At 44.6% G+C, this 25,556-nt stretch overlaps 1 protein-coding gene across 4 annotated transcripts in view; it reads right to left on the reverse strand.

Moving 5' to 3' along the window:
- Foxp1 (forkhead box P1) overlaps positions 1-25,556 on the reverse strand; it is a 601,333-nt gene that overhangs the window by 524,064 nt on the left and 51,713 nt on the right. The window contains exons 1-2 of one of the 4 annotated variants that reach the window (XM_029478346.1): positions 7,972-8,177; positions 7,774-7,844 (exon numbers count right to left, since the gene is read on the reverse strand). The exons of 2 other annotated variants lie outside the window; for them this stretch is intronic. The gene's annotated coding sequence lies outside the window, so the exon portion shown is untranslated. Of the gene's footprint in view, positions 1-7,773; positions 7,845-7,971; positions 8,178-25,556 lie in introns of those variants that run through there. One more of the 4 variants, XM_029478347.1, reaches the window with a different exon arrangement.

Consider the following 25,556-nt stretch of genomic DNA (forward strand, 5'->3'; position numbering starts at 1 on the left):
AAAAAAAAAAAAAAAAAGAATACATGCTACTCTTGCACAGGGCACAGGCTCAGTTCCCAGCACCATAGGAGACAGCTCAAAACTTCCTCTAAGTCCACTTCCAGGGCATCTAATGTCCTCTTCCAGCCTTGGCAGACATCCGTAAGCACATGGTACATATACACAAAGGCAGGTGCACACACACATTCACATAAAATGAAGAAGAAGATGCCAGGGCCAGTGGCTGAGGCCAGTGCATGCACAGACACATACCTGACAGCCACTCCTCTCTCTGCTTGGACAATGAAGTGAACACTGTTGTCCCCAGCTTCTCTCTCTCACTCAAACTTAAGAGTTGCTAGGGTTTTGTTTGCTGCCTTGTTTTAGTTTTTCTGATACAAGATATGGGTCAAGAGCCCCAATACCATTATTATGCCTGTTTTATTTTGTGCCAAAGATGTGAGAAAAATAGCCAGATTTCCCCAGCAGAAGTAGGCACCTCTCTTAAAGGATAATTTAGTGCTGTTTCAGTGGACAGAAAACCATGCATCCCTGTCCAGCCTTCAGAATGGATCCTAATAAAACAGTGGTCACTGGGGGGAAATTCAGTGCCAAGTTGCAAAGAGATACATCACAACATTATCTACAGTACATAAAACTGAGGGAAGTATCACTACAAACCAAATAAATTATCATCATTCATAATGAGAAGCACTACAGAAGTATTGCAAAATAAACAAGGACATGGAAGGACCCATGACACCCCCCAAATCACTTGTTGAATGATACATTGCAAAGGAATAAAACTGCATTATATTACAAAAAAAGTATTCTTCTCAAATTGATGGTTTGATGAATCTGCTGTGTGATAGCAGCTACAAATGAGCCTGTTACATAGGCTATCCCACAACCCCTGAAGTAAGGTTTATCAGCCCCACTTTAGAGGTAGAAAATGGTAACAGAGAAATAACTTATCCAAAGTCAAGTTCTAAGTAACTGACATCCAGAGTTTACATCCAAGACTTATGGCAAAGCCCTTGGCGGCTTCCTACCAGGCGCCCCTCATAAAGGTATGAGTGTACTTAAAGCTACTCTAAGCATATTTTCCTAGGTGGAAAAAAAAAAAAAAGATGAGAAAAGCATTCAGGAGAAAGAAAGAGAGAGAGAGAGAGAGAGAAAGAAAGAAAGAAAGAAAGAAAGAAAGAAAGAAAGAAAGAAAGAAAGAAAGAAAGAAAGAGAGTGAGCAATCGATCCAGGCTAGCCGTGACCCTTCCTGGGGTGAAGCTTTGGACTTATTTTTACTTTGCCTTCATTTAATTTTTTTTAAACACTTGTCATAAATCACTTTAGCAATAAGAGGAAAAAGGAAATATGTCTTTTATTTGTTTGTTTTAAACGGAGGCTGGGGAGAGAGCTCAGTTGCTAAAGTAGTTGCCTTGTATAAGAACCTGAATTGGATTCCCAAAACCTACATAAAAATCTGGGTGTGGTGGCACACACTTATAATCTCACCGCTGGAGTAGTAGGGCCAAGTGGATCCCTGGGGCTAACTGGCTATCCAGTCTAGCTTACTTGGCAAGCTCTGTGCAAATGAGAGACCCTTACTTATATGTCTCTCTGTCTCTCTCTCTCTCTCTCCACCTCTCCCTTCCCCTCCCCTCCCCCTCCCTCTCCTCCTCCCACTCACGCTTTAGAAATTCTAGTCACTCCTTCATAAGGCTGAAAATCCCTCTCTAGAGATGAAAGTCAAATAAGGTTCCAAGATTGTCCTAACATCTGCACACACGACTGGTCCCAGGGTCCCATCCGCCTCAACCCAAACTCTCAGCAGCTGAAGAAACAATTTGGACAGATGTGTGGAATAACACTTGGTTTCACATACCAACTTGTACAGCAGGCTGGCTCTCAGCATCCTGGGTGCCACTGACCCTGCTAGCCTAAGTCTCTCCGATCAACTGACAGGGGAACTGAGAGCATCTGCAGTAACAGACAGATCATGCACACACTCTCTATCTAGCCCCCGAGTTCTCAGTCCTGGTCTCTGTGACAACCCCTTCCATGCATGGCAACACACCTCCCCTCTGTGTGCATGCCGTCAGTCCTCATCGGAATTTCTCCCTGGAAGTGTTCTCTTGCCACTCTTTCCGAATTTAACCACGGTGATCAGATTTGAAGGATGAACATCCTCATTGTCTCCAAGGGATGAAACATCAAACTCATTTCCTTATCATTCCAGAGGCCCCAACTCTGAGACCAAGGCATTAGCAAATATGACCCTTTCCAAGGCCCTCTCTCCTTGAATTATATACATGGGGGTCTTCCTCTCACCTTGTCGCACGTTCTTCTCTCTGAGCATGTCACATGGGATAAGAGACTATCACAGTGATCACATTTTATCTCCTGTTTACATTTATGTGCATATGCCTCCCTATGGGGGTCAGAGGTCAATCTCCAGTGTCACTTTGCTCAAGTGCCACCCTGATGAAAAATGTGTACTCTGCCTATCTGTTATAACATTTCAAGTCAACCTCTCAATGTTTCGAAGTCCTTTCTTTTGGTGATAATAATAATAAAAAAACAAGCCTCCCCTACCTTGGTATATATAAAGTCAAACACTGTGTGTAAAATAAGCTCCTGAGGACATCTGTATGCTATGGATCCTGTATGATGTGACACTCTCCAATTCAGTGTCATGGCTGGCCAGTGCACCCCAGGAAATTCACTTAACACTCTCTTCCCAGCTCTGGGTGTACAAGTGGAGACCACCATGCTGAGGTGCCTACCTGTGTTCAGTGTAGATGGAGACACAGAGGTAAAAGACGGCACCACCACATGCCCGCCCCCAATCTCCATGTATAACCCATTCCTAGCAGCATGGTAGATGCCAACAGTACCCATACTAGCCCCCGATCTGCAGAGGGACGCCTACCAAACAAAATAGCCACCAATGAATGCTGTGGCCAGTCAGGTCTGGAGACCCAGCTTGGCCTCGTGTTTATGTTTGTACAAAGGCGGGGCAGGAAAGTATTCCTGGCCAGAGCTCTGAATCTGGGCCATGAGATAAACATAAATCAAAGGTAAAGGTCAGTTTTTAAAAGTCAGTACATTCTTCATTAAAACCAATTTTTTAATAAATGAAGTTTCTTGAACCACAGCATATAATTTACAAAGTGCAAATGTCTGATATATGTGTGCTAAATTCAAAGAAACAATCATTATTAAACACCCCATTATGTAAGCTGAGGAAATACATTTGCAGTCTGTGCATCGGTTACAATATTTCCACCAAGCCTCCCAATGTTTGGCAGTTCCTTCCTTTGGTGATAATAAAGGGCTTTTCTTTCCATTAAATATCTAAATTAAGTCAAATAGTGTATGTTAAATAAGCTCGTAAGTTCTTTTGTATGATGCAATGCTGTCTTGAAATGCTTATCTACTGAGCACTCCGACTTATAGGCCAGCGGTTTGTGTCCCCTGCAGAGCCCTGGGACCCCGCTGGCTTGGCCAGACTGTGAAAATAAGCTTCAAATGACCAAACGTAACTACAACTTTAAAAGTAGGAACCGGGGCAGACACAACAAACCCCAGCGCAGCCAGCTTGCTTGTCATAATTCATGTGTGTGGAATTCGACTGTGAAAGCATTCACGGAGAGCTCTGTTTCCTCCACGGGGCACTCATGTGGAATGTCCAGAGTTTGAAAAGCTGCTGATAAGCTGCTCCTGATTACAAGTCTACAAGTTGTAGAGTTAATCGAAAAAATATTTATTCCCACCCCACAAAGCAACTCCAGTGTCAACTCGGGCTAGGAAACCATGGGCTCTGGTGCCAGGGAGCTGATAGGTCAGCTAGTACCCAGAATTCATAGTGCATCTCTGTAAGCCCATGCTCCCACGGTGTGAGGAGAGGTCAATCGGAGAGACTCCCCAGGCAGCCTGGCACTCACAGTGACAATAAGAGACTCTATTTCAGACAGGTGAAAGGTCAAGATGAATGCCCAAAGTTGCCCTCTGACCTCCACAGATAGATCATGGCATAAATATACCCACAATCACCACAGTAATACACACAAGCACACACACCACGATCTGTCTCTTTGTTCATTCCTTTGTTTAGTGCACTACTGCTGCTGGCCCTGTTTTAACACTAAGGTGGATCTCTTGGTTTCTTCTCCCCATGCCCACCCCCACCTTGGTTTCCTCTTAACTTCCATTTGCAAGTGATTTTTCATCTGGGTGGCCTATATCATCACTCACAATGATGGGTTGGAGGGGGGAAGGGGTATGTTCAACAAGTTTTAATGATTACAAAACATAATCCCACAGATTTTTTTTTTAACAAGAGAAAGTTACATGGATCTAGGTAAGTATAGATGTGAAAGCCATGCATGAATATGCAAGCATAAATACAGAAAAAGGTAATAATCCAATTAACACCTCATCAAGCTACTTAACAAAGCCAGCTTCAGCCTCAGACGGAAGTGGAGAGGGCTGAGAGTGGTGACAGCCATGATGATACCTGTCATTTCTCCAGCATTAACTTATGTACCAAAGGCAGTGTGCAGACCTTGACACTTGATCTCTCACTTGGCTCCACACAGTAACACTGCTGTATAGAAATACATCCTTAACAGATGAGCACTGAGACACAGGGATGGGAAACCACCTGCTCAAGGTCACACAGAATCCAGTGGAGGAACCTGGGCTAAAAGCTGGCTCACCCTGTGCTAGGATGCCTCCCAGTGGTGCCTAGGAGGTAAGATACGGAGGAAAGGCCCATTGTGTGGGGCCCACACCTGGCCCCACAATGACCTCTTATGTTGGCTAAGGGACACAAAACCCCACCCACGTCCCATTTTAGGAAAAGATCCAAGAGCAGAAATGTTCTGCAAGTGAGTGGGAGGCTAAGCACCTACATCCTAACCCTCCCTGGAGCAAGAGAGCAAGAAAGCCCAGCCTCTTCTTTTCTGCTGCCATGTCTTGACTGCAATGCTCCCAAACTCATTGAGAGAAAGTTTCTGAAGTGTTTAAATAGCCCTATGTGAAAACCATTCCAGAAGCACCCATCTAAGACAGGGAAGTACTGGGAGAAGTCTGCTGTAAGAGTACAATTCAACTCTGTTTGATAAACAGTGGGTGGAAGAATGGAGCCAGGGGCTGCCGAGCAGGCTCGGTTAGCAAAGTGCTTCCAACTCCCCAGGAAGGTCTGGGTCCGCCTCCAGAACCTCTGTGATAAAGCCAGGTACAGTGGCATAGCCTTGTAATACTGGCTTCAGGCATGCGGAGATGGTGGATCCTAGGGGCTCGTCGGTGGCCAGCCTCACCTATTCGGGAGGTTCCAGGCCCATTAAAGACCCATGTCACACATTAAAGGACATCTAGGTAGATAGTATCTAAAGAATGATACCTAAGGTTGACCTGTGGCCTCTACAGGAAAGCAGACTCACAAGCAAAAATGGTGGACTATCCTTTGTCGAGTGCTTATTCAAACTGGACAGTCGCCGCCTCTTAGGGTAGAAAGAACACTGGAAAGAGTGGACTAGATCGCACACGAATGCCAGTTTCCATCAGAGACAGAGAGAGAGCTTCTTGAGGGTGCAGGGAAGCAGCACCCCTCATCTGCAAAGCCTGGAAGCTAAAAGCCCAGCAGTACGACCTCAGTTTTAAGAGGTCCACAATGCAAATCCTCACAAGGGAGAGTTGTAATAGCAACACACTCCCCCAATAGCCTGGGGGTCAGAGGCAGAATAGCAATCTGCTCTGTGGCAATGAACCTGGCATTCTCCAGACCTGGCTGTCTACCTGCCTTCATAGCCTTTCTTACAGGACCTCAGGTTCAACCTACCAGGAACTCGATGTCTCCCTAGCACAGGCTCCACCCACTTCCTTCCCAACTGCACTCTATGACCACTCTGTTCTTCTTCCTTTATAAATCCTGGTGTGTCAATAATGAGTACTAGCTTTCTCTCAAACCCTGCCTTTACTTCACTAGGAAATCCTGCCCTCTGTACAACTGTCCAAATGTCATTACGCCTCACCTTACTCCAAAGCCGCCAGCTCTAACATCACTCTACCTTCACTGGGGAAGAGAACTCAAGCACCCCCACCTACTTCCTATTTCCAACAACGTGATCATTAAAAATCTCAGTTGGGGGCCAGAAGGTGGTGATGCACACCTCTAATCCCAGCACTCAGGAGGCAGAGGCAGGCAGAGCTCTTGCGAGTCAGAGACTACTGACTGATCTACAGAGTGAGTTCTACTACAGTAAGGGCTGTTACACAGAGAAATTCTATGACAAAACAAAAGGGGCTGGGCAGAGATGGCTCAGCAGTTAACAGCACCGACTGTTCTTCCAGAGGTTCCAAGTTCAATTCCGAGAAACCACATGGTGGCTCACAACGATCTGTAATGAGATCAGATGCCCTCTTCTGGTGTGTCTGAAAACATCGACAGTGTACTCGTATACATAAAATAAATAAATAAATCTTTTTTTAAAAAAGGAGAAAAAGGAAAACAAAACAAAAAAGGAATACAGAGAGGGACAGAGCAGAACACCTAATATCCTGCTCTGCCCCCAGCATGCACGTAAGCACACACACATGCATGCGCGTGCGCGCACACACACACACACATACACACACTCACATATACTTGTATATACCTCCTCCCTTCCCTTCCTTACCTTTTCCTCCCCCACCCCCAGCCCCTGCACTATTAAAAGAAAAAAGCATAATACATTCATACTCACAGGTGGAACAGGAATCAAAGTTTGAGTCCCTTCCTGGCCCGACCCACCAACAGAGCTCCTAACCCACCAAGTTCTACCTACATCACCACAAGTAGCTGTTGCAGCCTCCACAACAATCCTCCACCACCCAGGGCATGACTCCTACCAGAGGGCCCCTTCTGTTAACTATTCCCTCTGCCTGGAACACCAAGGCTAACTTCCATACCACCTTCAAGGTTTCACTCAAATAGCACATCATTTAAAGAGGGTTGGCTGGCTACAGTCCTTAAGCACGGCTCCCACATTGGCAGTACCAACCTCACATTCCTTCTTAGCCACATCCCATCCAACACACTAAACCGTTAATGGATTACATCAACCTGTCAAACAACCTTCTCTCTTTCCCAAAGATGAGCATGTATTGGGCCAGGCACTTGTTTTCCTCACTGGTCTGACTGCCATGCCAGAATGAAATGAGCACAAAACAGGCAGGTAGGCCCCAGGTAATCATTTGTTGAATAAAGGACAGGATGGCATGGACTACCTTTTTCCAGTTTGCTTGTGGTTTGGTTTAATTTGCTCTGGCAGGATCTTGTGTATCTGATTGGCCTTTAATTTGTTAGGTAGGCTACCATGCCTAATTTATGCAGTTCTGGAGATTAAATCTACAATCTCATGCATGTTATACAAGCATACTACCAACTTATCTACACCCCTAGCTCCTAACCCCCTTTAAGATACCCTAAGTCCTGGAGGGAACACATTCAAGCCACAACAAGGGGGTGCTTAGATATCACCCAAGAACATAGTGAGATGATTTCTAATTCAAGAAAGGCCTAGTTGGGAGAGAGTAGAGATATTCATGGGCTTCCACTCTGTGCAACTCTCAGACCTGGAGGAGGGTGCCGGGTTTGTACCGAATAGAGAAAAACCTACCTTCTGCCTTCCCATCTCTTCCCTGTCCAATCCTTGGGGGCCAAGGATGTATCTAAGGTAGGACACACTTGTTTTGTGTGTAAAACGTTTTAGGTTCTATAAAGAGCACCTTGCAAACCATGGTGGTGCATACCTGTGATCTCAGCATTTGAGAAGTCAGGAGGATCTGAAGTTCAAGGTCATCTTCAACCACAACATGTGCTCCTTGTCAGCCCATGATACATACCCAGGGCCAAACCAAAACGATAAGATTATTCAAAAAGGGCAGTCCTACCAAATGGAATTAACAGATTTATTAGAGAACAAGGGAAGGCCTTCCTTTCTTTCTTACCTATCTATTTCTGCTCTGTATTCTTGCCTTGTGGAAGATATAGCCTTCTTGGTGTCACCTCAATAGGAGAGGATGGAGACTACAGAGATGGCTCTGCAGTTAAAAGCACTTGCAGTAGATCTAGGATCAGTATCCAGCACTGGCACATCTGTTCACAACCACTTATGACTCCAGTTCCAAGAACTCTGATGATCTCTTCTGGTGTCCTTGAGTACCAAGCACACATATACAGTGCTCTTTCGTACATATAGGTAAATACTCATCCACATAAATTAAGCACATTGGAGCAGAGAGAAAAGACCCTTATCAACCAACCAGTGGGCAGCTTAACGTGGACTCTCTTGCTTAATAAATTACCTCATCTCGGGTATTTTCTTATAGCATCCCAGCCTGCTACTTCCGTCTCCCAATACTCTCTTCTACTTGCTCACAAGACACCCAGTCCAAACACGATGAAAACACAGGTCCAGTTCAGAAAACTGTTACAGAATAAAAATGAGTCGGACTCACAGCAAGCTCAAAAGAAAAATGGAAATTTCTCTAAAAATGAAAATTTTAATTCAACAATATAAACATAATCATGGCAACAGCTTTTAAGGTTTATGTTAACACAGAAATTTTAAGATGAAGCATTATCTTATCGCACCCCCCACCCCACCCTGCCCACACACACCATCCCAATAAAAGCTGGCATTTCTAGATCCCCTCATAATTGGATCATAACTGTGAAGATATGGGCTTAGGTCTATTTCTCATGACATCTGTCCCACACGTTATGCTCCAATCAAAGCTGCCTGCAGAAGGTGCTAGGGACACTTCTAGGGGGGGCCAGGAACTCTCACTGTTTTTGAATCATAGCCTCACTTACCAATGCCATTTTAGTTCTGCATATTGGTTTACATTCAGAAGTAATTAAATTTAAAAGAAACGTTCAACTGAATGGTAAACGCATTTCCCTTTGATCAAAATTTACACAGCAAAAACCGTACTGCCTATTTATACAGCTGAGCTCTCCGGGCGTCTCTGGAATCAGACTCATGGAATAAGAGTCATTTTCTAGCTTTTATTAGTTACTATAATGATTGGAGACATGGGTCATCAAAATGCCTGCGCCAGAACCAATCTAATGTTGCTGTGAAGTCGCATTGTGAAATTAAAAGTGGTCGAGGGAGGGAGGAAAGGGGCCGTTTTTTTTTGCTGTGTGGGCAGAAAAGAAAAGAAGTAACACAAGGATCTAACACTGGTCAGGGAGCAAACTTACTTCGAGTTCTAGCTAACTCACTTCTGCTTCCACACAAGGGAAAACACATCTGTTAGTAACGCAGTAAGTACCAGAGATAGATTACACCAAGGAGTAACACTCTAGAACAATGACTGTAACTAAGAAATGAATATCTTCTTAGGAAAGCAAAGGTTAGAGCACAGTGTTGCTAACATTTAAAAGAGTATTTTATGGACCAGTGAGATGATTTCATTGATCAACGCACCTGCCTGACAAACCTAGAAACCCGAGTTTCATCCTTGGAATCCAGGTAAAGGCCGGAGGGAGTTAGTTGACTTTATAAAGTTGACCCCACACATGCCCCACCACATCAACACATACACAAACACGATAATAAATATCTTCTATTAAAAGTCATTCTGTCTGAAGCCAAGCAAGATGATCAGGGTAGTTCAGTCGAAGTTCTACAGATTTTGACTACTGAAATGATGTTTATAGAATAGAACTTATAAGGGACACAGCAGCTAAATATGATATATGATCCCCTTTGGATTCTGGATGGACACAAACAGCAGCTCCCAAAGTCTTTGCTGAGAGCCTGAGAAAGTCTGGCAATAATAGTCTTCCATGGCCTTCATTTGCTTCTGGTAAGGTAGGAGCTGATCACACACAGTTCAATAGTGTTTGGTGATGGAGTTTTGAGATGCAGTGTGTCTGACTGCCCGTGTCTGAGAACATAGGAGAGAAAGCAAGGAAAAGAAATGGAGAAGATGAAGTGATGAATGAAGGTGAAGCAACTCCCACATCACATTTCTAAAACATATGCACGTATTTGAAATATTAGAAGAAAACTGAATTCAAGCTCCATCTCCTTATTCCTCTTCAAGAACAGATGATCTTGATTCTTTTTCTAGACAACAAAATTCACCAGAATGAAATATAGTCTTCTGTTCTTTCATTTATAGAGTCACTCAACAAATATGGAAAAAGCACCTACCCAGGTTCCATGGAGGGTGGGTCTGTCAAAGCTGCCCCCAACCCCAGGAAATCCAAATAACTTCCAGTTATTGGTTCTAGAAAAATATGGCTTCCTGATTTCTATGTGCAGCCAGGCACTCTAATGGGTCCAGAGAAAATGACCCATTCTTGAATTCACAGCTTCAGGTTGTCAAAATAGGGTTAAAAAATTACACATTGGCCAAAAATATTACATTACAATGAAGGTGGTCTGCCAAAAAGAGGATGGGGGTAGAGACACATAGGCAAAGCCAGATGACAGTCATAACGCAGCAGCAAGCCGGAGTCCATACACATTCCGTGCAAAGGGACAGTAATAACCAGATGCTTTCAAATGATGGAAACGCTGTCGTGTTATGTGTGACAAGAGCTAAATAAGTAACAAGGCAAGAATGGATCTACCATCGCCCAGGGGTTTCCTGGGTTTAGTAGGCAAACTGGCAACAGGAATTATATTATCAAGTACTACCCTGTGCCACTTTATTAGCTGTCAGGGCAAAGTCTATTATGAGTGTCAGTGGTAAGATACTGATCTTCCCACTGCCAGAGCAACTTGGCCAATCACACAGAAATGCTTCGCCCAGAACACACCCGGCCTTCCAGGAACACTGAGCTGTGATGCCGCCTCTCCTTAAGAATGAGTCTTGGGGAGATAGCTCAGTGATTAACAGCACCAGCTGCTCGACCAAAGGACCTAGTTTCAATTCCCAGCCCCACATGGCAGCTCATGACTGTCTGTAGCTCCAATTCCAGGGGAGCTGATACCCTTACACAGACATGCAGGCAAAACACCAACACACATAAAATAAAAATAAATCAATCTTTTTTAAAAAAAAGAGCTTCATGTTCATATCAGAAGCACTCTATTTTACTATGTACTATATACTGTGTACTGGCTCCAATGTTTCCTGGTTCAAATTCTGGCTGGTTGGCCTTAGCCACGTTGTCCTCGACAAGTTGCTTAGCCATTCCAGATCCAGTTTCTTCCACTGTAAGATGGAGAAACAAACTCATTGGGTTATTGCAAAGCTAAAATTCATTCATTCAAGTCTGAGGAGATGACTCAATGGATCAAGCATTTTGCAACGTGAGAGGATTGAAATTCAGATCCCTGAAACCCATGTAAAAGGCTGGGCAGACACAGAGGTTGCCTATAATCCCACTAGAGATAGGGGATGCCCAGATCTAGCTAACAAGCTAACCAGTGAACTCAGGTTCTATTAAGAGACCCTCCCTCAAGAAATAAAGGGGGAAGAATGAGAAAGACATCCCACACCAATTTTGAGCCTTCATATTTGCCCATACATATATGTGCACTTACACACACATATATACACACATGTTAACACACATTCATATATGCATGCACACCACACACACACACACACACACACACACACACACACGCATCATAAAAACAGAACCATCTCTCCAAATCTCCCTGCACCTGTCCTGAAAGATGAGCTCACCAGTCACATTGTTCTGTGGCACTCTTTGCTCTGTCTTAAAAACACGCAGGGATTGTGGCAGGGAGAAGAGAGGCTTCCAACTTCTCAGGCCCCTGTCTTCTCACTATTTGTAAACAGTCTGTCAACCCTCCTCAGAAGCAAACTTTTCCCAGAAAAGAAAAAAAGAAAAAAAAAATCACCTCTTATTTCATCTTCTTCATGAACAATGGTTTGAGTAAGCTAGTCAGAATTCTATCTTTTCAGCTTAACAACCCACCACATACATGGGGGAGGTGGTGTGTGTGTGTGTCTGTGTGTGTGTCTGTGTGTGTGTGTGTGTGTGTGTGTATTAGAGGACAGTTTTCATGAGTCAGTACTCAGTTCTCTTTTTCTACAATGTGGTCCTGAGAACTGAACTTGGGTGTCAGGCATGGCATCCTGAGCCTGTACCTTCTGGGCCATTTCATCATCCCAGAACCCTGCAGTGTCTTCTGTACTTGATATAAGTGTGACTTAATGAATAGCTAGAGTCAGATGGACACACTGATCCAGTCAGACCTCTAGCAGCAAAGAAACTCCTAGACTCCCCATTCCTACCTTTGTCAGGCCAGCAGAATTCCACCTCGAGTTGGAAAACTCAAGGTTGATCCATCAAACCTTCCCTCTCAGTCGGGTGGTGGAAGCAGTGGTGGCCCACGCCTTTAATCCCAGCATCTGGGAGGCAGGAGCAGGCAGATCTCTGAGTTCAAGGCCAGCCTGGTCTATAGAACTAGTTTCAGGCAGCTAGGGATACACAGAGAAACCCTGTCTCAAAAACCAAAAAAAAAAAAAAACCAAAAACCAAAAAAAAAACCAAAAAACAGCAACAAAAGCTTTCATTCTCTTGCTATTTTCTTGGAGAACATATAGCTGGATATGGCAGTACATGCCAGGCTGGTATATACATAGTGAGTTCTAGGCCAGACAGAGTTACATAGTGAGACCCGTGCTGAAAATCCTAAAAAATCCCATGCTTCTTCTTCTCTAGCCAACTGTAGTCTAGCTCCACAGAGGAGTAAGTTCACAAATTATTTGCTCATCTTTTTCTCAACACCTTTCACCTGACTAAAGGATATACTTATTGGTGTGCACTACTTCCAAGGCTGTCCACAAATCATTCAGTGGTTCTCTGTGGTGGCTACATCATGGAAGAGCCTAAACCAATGCTGACAAGACAGGCCATGACATTTGGGAGTAACCACGTTTAACAGGTGTGAGGTTGTTACCACAACTAGCTTGACCTTAACCAACCTCCATTCCTCTCTGACTTTGCAGTCAGCTACACAAACACTTAATGCATGTCTGTGAAATGTCAGACTCCATGAAAGCGACAAGGAACACACATTACGAAAGAAAATAACAACAAAATAATACAACTGAAAGCGAGGCGATAGTGATGCATGCCTTTCCGAGCACTTGCAAGCCAGAGTTCTATGAGTTCAAGGCCAGCCTAGCCTACAGATCAAGTTCCAGGACAGCCAGAGCTACAGAGAGGAGGAAGAGGAGGACAAGGAGGTGAAGGAGGAGGAGGAGGGAGGGAGGGAGGAAACAGAAAACATACACGATTCTCTCATCTAGGCAAAGCTTGAGTACACCGTCTGAACTGCCTATGCAGTAGAAAGAGCAGCTGATACACAACTGTTCCCAAAGATTTCTCAGTATATAGCATCTTGGAAGGATCTTGCAGGCTTAGATATCATGTTCAAAACCTTATTCTACACGCTAAAGACGCACTGCCTCTACTCTCTTTAAGTCTCCTACACTAGAGGCCAAATCACATGGTGATGACGCACTTTGACAACATTCTCAAGAGAAGGCATATGTCTTTCATAAGCACCTGCCTCAGCTCATTCCCTCATCCTTCTGTCCTGAGTTAGCCACAGTCCTTTAGCAGGACTACCTCTGGCTCTATGAACCCAATCTACACATTATGATGCCTAAGCTAGTGTAGCTTTATACATTAGGGCTTATGAAATCAGTCTTTAAGCATCTCCAGGGACACATATAGGTCCGGTTTCTACCATATAAAACCAAGAATTCAATGTTGAAATGAATACCTGAAACCATGAGACACTGATTTAGGATCCATCTACAGAAAGGAGCTGACTATATCCATTGGCTGTACACGTCTTGTCCTCTGAGGAGTCCAAAATGCCTTTCTGTGATTACGGCTGCCAGACGTTGTCAAAGGCACGAGCCAGGTACCAAAGCATTCCTGTGACAATGCTCCAACCGAGTGCTAAGTCGGTGATCAGACAATCTTCAGTTTTCCCAATAAAATTCAATAAGGTTATACAAAGAATAAAGTAAAAGAAGAGATGGCAGGGGTTCCTGCTCTGCAGCTCCCTCCCCAGATCTCCAGTTTATGCAGCACAATTACCTTGGGGCATTTCTTCATCGTATTATGAGTGTCTGACACACAGAACACATTCTTTCCTAACCTACCAATAAGCCACTTAGACTCCTGTTTGTCTCATCACTTTCTACACCTTTTTGAAAAACGATGATTTTTACATTCCTTTCCAGTGATGGAAAGGGGCTCTCATTTTTTTTTTTTAAGGCACATATCCATTTCTTCCCATGTGTTCACGATGACTTCCCAGCGGGAAGCTGGCTGAACCTTCTGAATGTTCTCATTCCGGCAAAGGAAAGCCCATCTTGGGGAACTCCACAGGAATCCTTACAGCATTCTATCTGAACCCCTCAGCCGCTGCCCAGAACTGCCTGCTGCTGTCACTGATGCAAACTTTGAGGGAGTCTTTACAAAAGAAAACAAAAAACAACAAACAAACAAAAAACAAGAGGTGCTTCCCCCGACTTTTTCAAGGACAACAGCCAACTACTACTGCACCTGCTCTAAAAATGTGATCGTGAGACTGCCCCAGAGAAATCAACTTCAGATGGAAAGCGTTCCAGTCAGGGCCTGAGTCAGTCAGGTCCCCAAATGCTGAGAACACTGTGTATCAGAGACCTGTCAGTCTTCCTCTCAGCAGCTGGGAGCCTCTGGGTGACACAGACAAGTCAATTGAAATTTCTATGACATGTATTCTTTCTCCCCTCTGAAGCAACTCAGGTAAAGTCACAAGGCATAATCAACAGTGACAGTTGCCATCTGAGAACAAAAGGATGACCTGACTCCCTGCCACCCACTCCAAGAAGCACATATGCAAATGAGAGAAGAAAGAAAAACAGCCAGGTGAAAAAATAAGAATCCAATCTCCCCCCACCACCCCCCTACTCCAGCCACCCCTTAAGCTACAAGTGTGTGTTCCTGGACCAAGGGCAACTGGCAAAGGAACCAAAGTTGGGGAGGGGGGGCAGCAAAAGGGATCAAAGAAGATTTATATAGAGAGGGATGGGAAGATGGCCCAGAGGGTTAAATGCTTGCCATATAAGGACAAGGACCCGAGTTAGATCCCCACCACCCATGTAAAGAGAAAGATGGGTGTGGTGGCATACACTCATTCCCGGGGGAGCTGCCCCAGGATGACCCCTGGGGCTCACTGGCCAGCCAGGCTCAGCTACTTGGTGAGTTCCAGGCCAGAGATCCTGTCTCAAAAACAAAGGAAGAGACAAAATTAGGTGGATGGCATCTGAGAAAAGGGGAGGCTGTCTTCTGTCCCCAACAACACTCAGAGCTGCAAGGTGTGAGAACAAACAATAAAGCATGAATGTAATATGACAATAGTCAACAGCAAGGGCTCCTGGGAAGAGGGCAGCCACCATCAGACCTCAAACAAATGGGGAGGGGTGAGGGTGGGAGGTACAGGAGTCCTACTCAGCTATAACCTGAGAGCCAACTATATTCCAGGGAGGTGCTTTGCTTGAGCCAGGCTAGACAACTTGGTTTTTACTCGGATTCCAAAATATAATGCGTTCAAATTTTTCTTTCTTTCTTTCTTTCTTTCTTTCTTTCTTTCTTTCTTTCTTTCTTTCTTTCTTCTTTTTTTTTTTTTTTTTTTTTTTAAATTTGAGCTTTCTGATTTCTCTGGAAGACACGAGAAAGGCACGTAGTCAGCTAACATTTCTCCTTTAACATTTCTTCATAACTCCTCTAAGGCTGTTTGCTTACCCCACTGGCTTCTAGATGAAGGGATCTGCATGCACAAAGGCCCTGGGGTTGTTCTAACACTTCAGTGGTGCTCCCATCCCCCCAAAAAAGCTCAGCCTTGGATCCAAGGCACCCAACTTTTTACGAATCGCTCTGACTTGGTAAATTTTCAAATCTCTTCTCTTGAAAGCCGTAGAATATCTGAGCAAGGAGAAACAGTGCCAGAGTTACTATGACAAAGGGCAGAGAACAAAACCAAAATACAAAACAGCCACCCACAAACATCCCAGACACCACACACCAGCAACTGCAAGCAAAGCCTCGGACCTGGCAGGAGCTCCCAGATAGACACTGGCAGCAGGAGCTCAGAGCAGTGGGAAGCAGTCCAACCACAGAGGCAAGGGGCCTTGAGCTCGTCTGTCCATGTTGGCACGTCCAATCTAGAGGCTTTTTTTTTTTTTTTGGTAATATTCATATTGCACAGAGTAGACACTGCTTAAGAAGAGGAATAGACAGAGCCAAAGACAGAAAATACTACCAGGCTCTTCTTCCCCATGATGATATGTTCTATGAGAAGCTAATAGACCTTGGGTCTTTTATAGTAAGCCAGGAATAGGATGAAGACAAGCTCCCTGAACGTCCATCTTGAATGAGCTCTGGGATCTGAAGGCAGGGAGGGAAGTCACCCAAGTCTCTGTATCTTCCTCCCTACGGCAGCAAAGGTAACACCGAGCCCCTGAACTGACTTTGTGGTTTATGTAAAAGGGGTACAGTGAGAGGCTATGGCAGGTGGCACCAGAAAGCTGGAGGAGGGCAACCATAATCCAGATCTTTCTGGACCTCTGCCAGCCTGCCAATCACACACTAACATCATATGGAAAGAAAGAAGTGTGACCTGGGACTTGAGTCCATTCATTGAACATCTGTGCACACACTTGCACAGAGGGAAGACAGGGTGGTTTGATGCCAAGCCTAGCGTCCTACAGCACATATGAACACCAGCACATGGCTTCCCCCAGCATTCTCCTTCCACAGCCTCGTGGGCATTGCAGTTGCAGCATTTGAGCCCTGAGCTCTCCAAAAAAGAACAGGTTCAGACTGTAACATAATTTGAAATTCCATCAATGTCCGTCTCCTCCTTTAAGATGAGCTCATACCAAATGAACTGGGGTGAGCCCCTCTCGGGATGGAACTGGTGTCCTTACAACAGGGGAACAGACATGGAGATGCACACAGGAGAGTATCATTGATATTCCTGACAGCAGAGAGCACAAAATGCTCACAGTAGGCAAGGAACAACAGAGATCGTCAACGAGTCATGCTAAGCTGGGAGAGAGGCCCAGATCATTTCACAGTAACAGAAGCAGCCTTCCCTGAGACAGGACTAACCTCCAAAAAGGCAGGACCAGTCCGTTCTGATGTTTCAGCCACAGCAACAGCTGCACTAGTGAGCTGTCCTTCTTCTCTGTGAGATGAGCCTTCACTGATGTGGGTATGTCCCTGTGAGGTATGACGAAAACAACATCCTATGCCTCCTGTCTTACCAAGGATAACACCAAACCAGGGTGGCTGCTTTAGTGAGGTAATTAGAGATGTCTGCCAGAGTTGTGTCTATGGAAGTAATGCCTGGTCTACACGGCCCGAGGGACAGGAAGGCTAAAACAGGTGGTGCATCTGGGGAAATGGAAACAGGAATGCAAAATGAAGCCCTTACCCCATCCCACAGCAGACTGCATTTCCCACCAGAAGCAAGATTCATTGGAAAAATATAAGAGCTAAGTATGATGCTGTGGACCTGGGATCCTAGCACTCTGGAAGCTAAGCAGGAGTGTCCTGAGTCTGAGGTCTGGCCTGGCCAACACATCAGGACTCTGTCTGAACAAATTGTGTGTGCGTGTGTGTGTGTGTGTGTGTTTGTATGTATATATAGACATATATATAATCACATATAGTATATATAATATGTACAACAAGGCTATCCACCCTCCTGAAGGACTGGGGCTAGAGTTCACACAGCTGGCCAGCATCAAGAGACAGACTGTACAGGAATTTCACCAGCCTGGGGGAAAACTCCCAACTCTAACTTCAAAGTACCATTTCAATTGACTGTGTATCACTTCCATATTATTGCAAAGGTGAAGAAAGCATAAGACAAGCCATTAATGAGCTGGAGAGATGGCTTGGCTTAGTGAAGCAAGCATGAGGACCTGAGCTTGGATTCCCAGCACCCACCTAAAAAGTTAGGTACCACACACCTACTCTCTCCATGATGGGGAAGTGGATACAAGAGCATCCATCCCTGGGGCTGCCAAGCCAGCTGGGCTTTCAGGCTTAGTGAGCTCCAGATTCAGTGAGAGATCTGGTCTCAAAGAGTAAGACACTGGATGCAATCTCTCACCTTCACGAAGAACTGTGTGCACATACGGAGAGTCCTAAGTCAGAGATTACTTCCACGTATATTTCTATATGTACATATAAAATACCAGGAAATCCCCAGGCAGCAGCTCAGACAGGTGAGGTGAGACATCTTAGTTCTAAGCCAGGCAGGATGACATGCATGCCGGAGTGCCATTGCTCAGCAGGCAAGATCTAGACCAGCCAGAGACACGTAGGAAGACACTGACTAAATAGAACAAAAAATAAAGAAAAAGAAAAAATGAAAGAGAAAGTGTGAGTGTGTGAGTGTGTGTGTGTGTGTCCTGACTTTAGATTAACAAAGTAGTCCAGATATTATTTTGATTACTGCAGTAAAGAAGAGTCAGTAATGGGGTGGAGACAAGAAGACAACCGAAGTCAGTCTGAGTGACTCAGGGAATCTGATGCCAGCCTAACATACAGTGAAACTCTCTGCAAATAAAACATTATTATCTTACTTTGGGCTGATATCCAGGTCACTTTAACTGACAGGCTAAATACCTCATCCATAAGGCTCTGCCTCTCTCTTCTTGCTGTCAGGTTTTCTGGCTGAACTTCTCCACATACACATTTTCAGAAAACCTACTATGTGAAGGGCCCAAGGGCAAAGCAGAGGCATGAGCAGGGACACAGTTATGGAAAGCTAATGTGCAGAACTGTGTCCTGCCTCTGCCTGGGCTTACCTTCCAAGTTCCTCCATCCCTTCAGCAGCATCCTGTGAGTCCAGGGGCGGACCCAGCTGCCAAGAGCAAGATGACTCATAAGGCTGAGAGATATGTCATCAACTCAGGTTACCTAACTCATCATAGACGGGGAGGAATGTGTCCAGGTTACAACTAGAAAGAGATTTATTATATTACCTACCAAGAAGAAAGAAATATGAAATAATACAGTGGCCTCAAAAAACAAAGGGTACAAACACCCTCAGCCAGGAAAAGTCTCAACTTGTGAGTGAATGGACAGAAGACATCTTTCTGGAAAGGTGTATCAAAGCTCACTGCCTAGCCAGATACAGGTGCTTAAAACCAGGAACAAAAGCATCTCCCCCAAACCAAGTCAAAGCATCCCATGGACTAACTTAGCTAGGTTTCCACAGTTCTTAATTTCAACTTGCCAGCAAATGCAAATATGTTAAAAAGGAAGAAAAAAAAGCAAGCCAATTAAGACACAAGTGTTTAAAGACACAAGAAGTAATTACAAATGTATTATTCATACCTAATTTACAAGATGAAGTTCTTTCCGTAAAATATTAAACTGTTTACATGCAGGCTGGGGAGAGACAATTTTCAAACTGCCTGTGTTCCACTACAAAGCAGAGAAGATTAACAGTCATGGCGCAGGGGCTTCTGGGGTACATACAGTGTGGACGCTCCGTAGTAATCAGAAAATGTTTGACCTCGAGATATCTACTTGACCCCAGAAAAATGCAGACTCGCCTGCTATAAAATCCTAAACAATGGGGCAGACAAGGTCACAGGGTCAACACAAGTATTAACAGGTCACCAGGCAGCCCACTTGGGAGCAATTACTTCCAGTCATGGCTAAGTGGACACTTGATTGAATGCCACTAAGACAGCTCACATCCCACGGATAACAATCCTCACAGCGATTAAGAATTAAAGCCCCCATGATTCAGCCTTTATTACTCAAATGAACCTAGCTCTTCCATAAAGAACTCGTGGTATATGCCTGATGCAAGGTCTGAATTGAAATGCCACCTCATTAAACAATAATATCTAATTTTATCTAAATGAATTTTCATGAAAGTGCGCCACACAGCTCAGGAATTTTTAAAATGAATTATCACAAGTGATACATAATTTCACCAAAACTGGGGCAGAAAAAAAATTCATTTTAGGGAATAAAAGGAAACATCAAAGCTGAAACGGATGTCTGTTCCTCTGTGGTCACAGCAATGGAAAGAGGCCATGGGCCACTACAGAACAAGTGCAGCTTATCATTAAGAAATTCTCTAGTCTTCTATCTAGACTCGTGCCAGATAACAACCAATAAAGGCAGTGGGTCTATCAGCTGGCTGATCACTGGGAGAACTTTTAAAAATGCATAGCTTCCAGCCTTCCTGTGAAATCAACTAGATTGTTGTCACACAGAATGGACACTGTAGTAAAATTCCCAAGGGACTCTCATATCCAGTCACTTCTGGGAGCCCCAGGGCACATGGTGAACGGCAGGGGAATGAAGAAGCCCGTCCCTCCTCATTTCACAATGGTTCCAGACACTGGTGTGTGGTTTTTTGCCATCACTTTCTACAGTAGCCAGTGATTCGTTTTCTAACAGCAAGGATCAAATGAAAAGTTTCTTTCGATTGCAGGGTAAGGAATACATTCAAGAAACCAAATAAATTATTAATTTTTGTGGATGCCAACAAGTGCTTACTGACAGAAGCCTGTTATAGCTGTCACCGGAGAGGCTCCACCAGTGCCTGACAAATACAAAGGTGGATCCTCACAGCCTATCACTGGACTGAGCACAGGGTCTCCAATGAAGGAGCTAGAGAAAGGACCCAAGGAGCTGAAGGGGTTTGCAGCCCCATAGGAGGAACAACAATATGAACTAACCAGTACCCCCTCCCAGAGCTCCCAGGGACTAAATCAACAACCAAAGAGTACACATGGTGGGACTCGTGGCTCCAGCTGCATAAGTAGAAGAGGATGTCCTAGTCGGTCATCAATGGGAGGAGAGGCCCTTGGTCCTGTGAAGGTTCTATGCCCCAGTGTAGGGGAATGCCAGGGGGAGGAGGTGGGAATGGGTGGGTAGGTGAACAGGGGGAGGGGGCAGGGGATATGGGGGTTTCGGAGGGGAAACCATGAAAGGGGACAACATTTGAAATGTAAATAAAGTAAATATCTAAGAAAAAAAAGAAAATGAGAAAAACCATAGTAGTGGCATCTACTATAAGCCAACAGGATGCACAAGCTTACAACACTTATTGATACATAGTACTCTCCAGGGCCAGTGTGGCCCTTTCCCTCCAGGTCACTACAGATTCCAGTGCCACATACATATGACTAAGGGCTTCAGAATCCATCCTTCATGTGACACAAGGCAACTCTCTACCAGAGGAAACGTGAAAACTCTAACAGGAGATGTAGAAATAAGCTCTTGTAATTAGTAGCCATCTTAATATAAAGTATATCTCTTAAAGAAACCTGTACAGACTAAACAATGCGTCAGTGGGGGTTAATATTGTAAAACAATCCGATTCAAAGCAGAAATATGGGGTGCTAAGGGGCAAATAAATCATCCTAGGTCCTGTAAGCACCACTTAGTAACTTTGTTGGAACTGGCTATGGAGACTTGCACTGAGTGGTCTTCTAGGTCTGGGCCATGCCACCACACATTTGTATGAACTAGGAAGAGGAAACAGCCCTGTACGGACTCTGAGCACAGGGTGTTGCACACAGTTTTAAAAACCATGCTCTCCTTCCTCTGTGATGTCCCAGGTTTCTAAGTAGTGACAAGTGAAGCAAGCCTCTACTCACCCGTCATCCGAGCACGCTTGTGCACGCAGCCATCACAACTTCACACCGGAGAGGTCAGGAAAGGAACAACGGGTGATTTATGACTAGCAGGCAATGCCAGGATGGGAACAGCAATGGTTATTAACTTTGAGACAGCTAATGGATGTCCCAACCCTCATAAGCAAGATCAACTGTTTAAAAAAAAAAAAAAAAAAGGCACAGCCCTGCCTTCCAGCAGCTCCCTCCCACCCAGCAGACTGGAAAGAGGTCTGTAACAAAGATCTGATCCCTACCTGTGAGGCTCAGATCAAGCCCTTAACCAATCAAGGCATTACTGTTCACAGCCCAGGCACAGGACTGCAGGATCTCTCACCAAGAAACGTAGTTCCATAAGCTAAAGTTCACGCTCTTGTTAAAAACGAAAGGAAAGGGGTCAAGGTTCATGCAGACTCGGGTAAATCCAACCCCGTGCATTTTTCATTTATGGCAGATGAAAAGTGGCAAAATGGGAAGAGAAGTACAGCCACTGCACACCTCTTCTGCGCTAAGGGGACACGCAGCACTGCCTCGGTGGTCTGAGTACACATAAGATCCCACTGCCTTGGGGAAGAAATGTGTGCAATGCAATAAGAAGAAAAGAAAAAGAATGTGTTTACTGGCACTTCTTTGACGAATACTTGAAAATGGAATCCCAAGAAAACACCCCACTTTCAGCCGTTTTCCTCTGGGAAACCTAGAGACTCTGATTTCAGTGAAAAGTTCCCTTCTGCATGACAGTCACCCAAATGGCTTCACGGTTTTCTCCCTATCCCATTTTAATTTACAGAGAAGTCTGCAATGATACAACCAGGGGCCCTGGAAGGAAAAAAAACAACAACTTTGATGTATTCAAGGCATAAAGATGCAAGGGATCCCTTTGTGCACCGATGCCCCACACAGATGTGTGTCTTGCTCACACATCTGACCACGCATGCAATCCTGTAACTTCCTTTGTGTTCCCTTCTGAAAGCATGTCTGTGCTTCCACCTCCCGGCGCTCCACGGCGCTAAATAAACACAACTCCCGTAAATCCCTCACAAACAGGTAAGCCAAGGAGAAATAATTTCCTAACTTTCAAACTCTCAGCTTGGGAAAAGAAGGAGGTGGGGTGAGGTGGGGGATGGGGGACAACTTGAAGTTAAAAGATGGCCCCAGAGTCATCTGGTAAACACGCTTCCCATAGAGAATGTGTAGTGCATAGCAAAACAGACACTTCACTAATTTTAAATGCCTAATTATATACTGCCTAAACAGAATTATCAAGAGATTTGATTGACTTCTACAGAGCTGTGATTGCCATCAAGACAACTCAGAGAAATAATAAATAATGTTTGACCTTCTGCTGTCCTCCACAATTACTCTCAGTATCAAAATATGTGGGGTGCAGGCATTCTACTTCAGCCCTGCCAGGGAATATGCAGGTCACAGACTAATTTGAAGTTCGTGATTCAGACTCATTTACCCTGATTTATGGGGGGAGGGATGGCAATTTGAAAAAAAAACACACACACTTTAGTTGGGCAAAAAGAAATTAATAAAGGAGTTGGACTTTATGAATAAGAGGAAGTGGGTAAGCAAGCTTAGGAACTGTGATTCTTAAGATACCCACCCAAAAGGAAGAGGAGGCTATAGAGAGCCTAAAAAGTCACTTTGACTGGAAGGAGGCAGGCAGAAGGCAAAGGCAGCATCCTCCGCTGGCTGTTTACTCGCAGAGTCTTTGAGGCTTAAGCATCTTCAACAAATAGTGATTGTGAAATGTGTGACTAGAAGCAGCAATGCTGAGCTAAGAGGCATTTCTGGTTTTGAAAGAAAATGCCATATAAGGCAAAACTTTGCCCCAACTGGTGTACGATGTCTGTAAGACACACAGTCTGGATTTCAATACAGGAGATTTTTTTTGTGCTGGATAAAAAGACAACGGAAAGTCAAACCTCCTTACATTGACATCAGACTGTGAACAGTCCCATTCCTCTCATCCACCTAACCGCGTGGGTTGTGTACTGACATGACTTCCCAAAAGTTTTCAGTCGGTGAATCAAAGCTACGGCTTCAAACCTTCACTGTTCTGAGCGTTAGTCCATGTCAACGTGAGTGCACCTCAGCCCAAACCATTCAACTCACATTTATGTCTAAGTTAAACCAAAGTCCAAAAGAAAACCATAGTGAAGGCTAGGAAGACAACCCAATCAGTAAAAGATTCACTACGCAAGCATGAAGACCTGAGTCTGATCCCAATAACCCACACAGAAAACCTGGGTATGGTGGCACACAGTAGCATGTACTTGTAACCCCATCCCTGGGGTTAGCTGTCCAGCCAGCCTCCACTCCTTATTCAGTGGGTTCCAGGCCAATGAGAAACACTGTCTCAAAAACACCTCAAGGTAGATGGTGCCCAATACCAACACCCAAGGGTTATCTATGGCTTGCATACACATGCACACCTCTGCATCTACATGCCATCCCTTATGCCCACAAACTGACACGCCAGCATGTACGCATGCACACACACACACACACACACACACACACACACAATATGAATATATAGGCTGAGTACCTCTAATCCAAAAATTCTGAAATTTTAAACACTTTGAGAATCATACAAACATTCAAATTTTTTTAGATTTTAGATTTTTGGAATAAATATGTCTAACCAGTAAGTTTACACAAATAGTCCCCCCAAAATAGTTCAAACACTTTGATCCCAAGCACTTGGACATGAGACATTCAACTTGAGTAAAGATGGGTGTTGTCTGATTCCTGTCCTTTGACCTACTTCTGGAAAACAGTGTTATGATGCCTGCCGGTGACATGCTGAGAACTTGGTGTTTATTCTGTTTCTGGTATATTCTCCAAAGCCGCTTGGCTTCACATGCTAACAGACAGAAGACTCTAACAACAACCTCTGGAGAAGTGGCTACCTGCCAAGGAGACCAATGAAAAGGCAGGAACTTTCAGCTCCGCCCCCTGACCCCGGAAGGAGGCTGGAATTGAAGGTTGAGTTGAGCACCAATGGCCACGAAAGTACTCTATCATACCAACGTGATGAAATATCCATCAATACTCAAAAGGACTGGCTTGGAAAGCTCCCAGAGTGTAAATGCCTGGAAGGTATACATCCAGAGAGGCCACTGAGGCCTGGGACTCCCTCCTTATACAATAGCCTGGGCTCTTCCATCTAGGTTAGTCCTTAGCAAATATATTTTTAAAAAACATGTGTACATGCATGTGTAGTGAAGACACACATGTAGATCCCAGGACACATACGTCCTTTTAGAGAGGGAACACACATAATGCTAGACTAGCTGGCCACGGAGTCTCCCCAGTGGTGGTGGCATTATAAGCATAGACAGTTTTACAACTGGCTCAAAGTGTTGAACTAGCAGACTTAAGGTTTGAGTCTAGGGCTGGGTGCTAACTTTTCTTTCTTTTCTTTTCTTTTCTTTTTTTTTTTTTTTTTCGAGACAGGGTTTCTCTGTATAGCCCTGGCTGTCCTGGAACTCACTTTATAGACCAGGCTGGCTTTGAACTCAGAAATCCGCCTGCGCCTGCCTAAAGGCGTGCGCCACCACGCCCGGATCTAACTTTTCTATTCCATGCTCAAGCTGGCTCCAGCACAGCAAAGAAGAGATTATCAATTTGCAGTCAAAATCTCCCCCTCGAGCATCATTTGATCGGCACCACCGAAACTTGGCCCTGACTTCCACATGCTCACACCTGAGTGCAGGGGTAGGTGGTACAGGTGAGCTAGGAGAGTGTTTGCCTAACACACATGAGGCTTCGCATCCCAAGCAGCGGGTGCACTCAGAGCGGTGATGAAAACCTGTGACCCCAGGCAGGGAGGGATGTCGGCAAGAGAATCACAAGTTCAA

This window comes from Mus caroli, chromosome 6, assembly GCF_900094665.2.
Source record: "Mus caroli chromosome 6, CAROLI_EIJ_v1.1, whole genome shotgun sequence".
Lineage (NCBI taxonomy): Eukaryota > Metazoa > Chordata > Mammalia > Rodentia > Muridae > Mus > Mus caroli.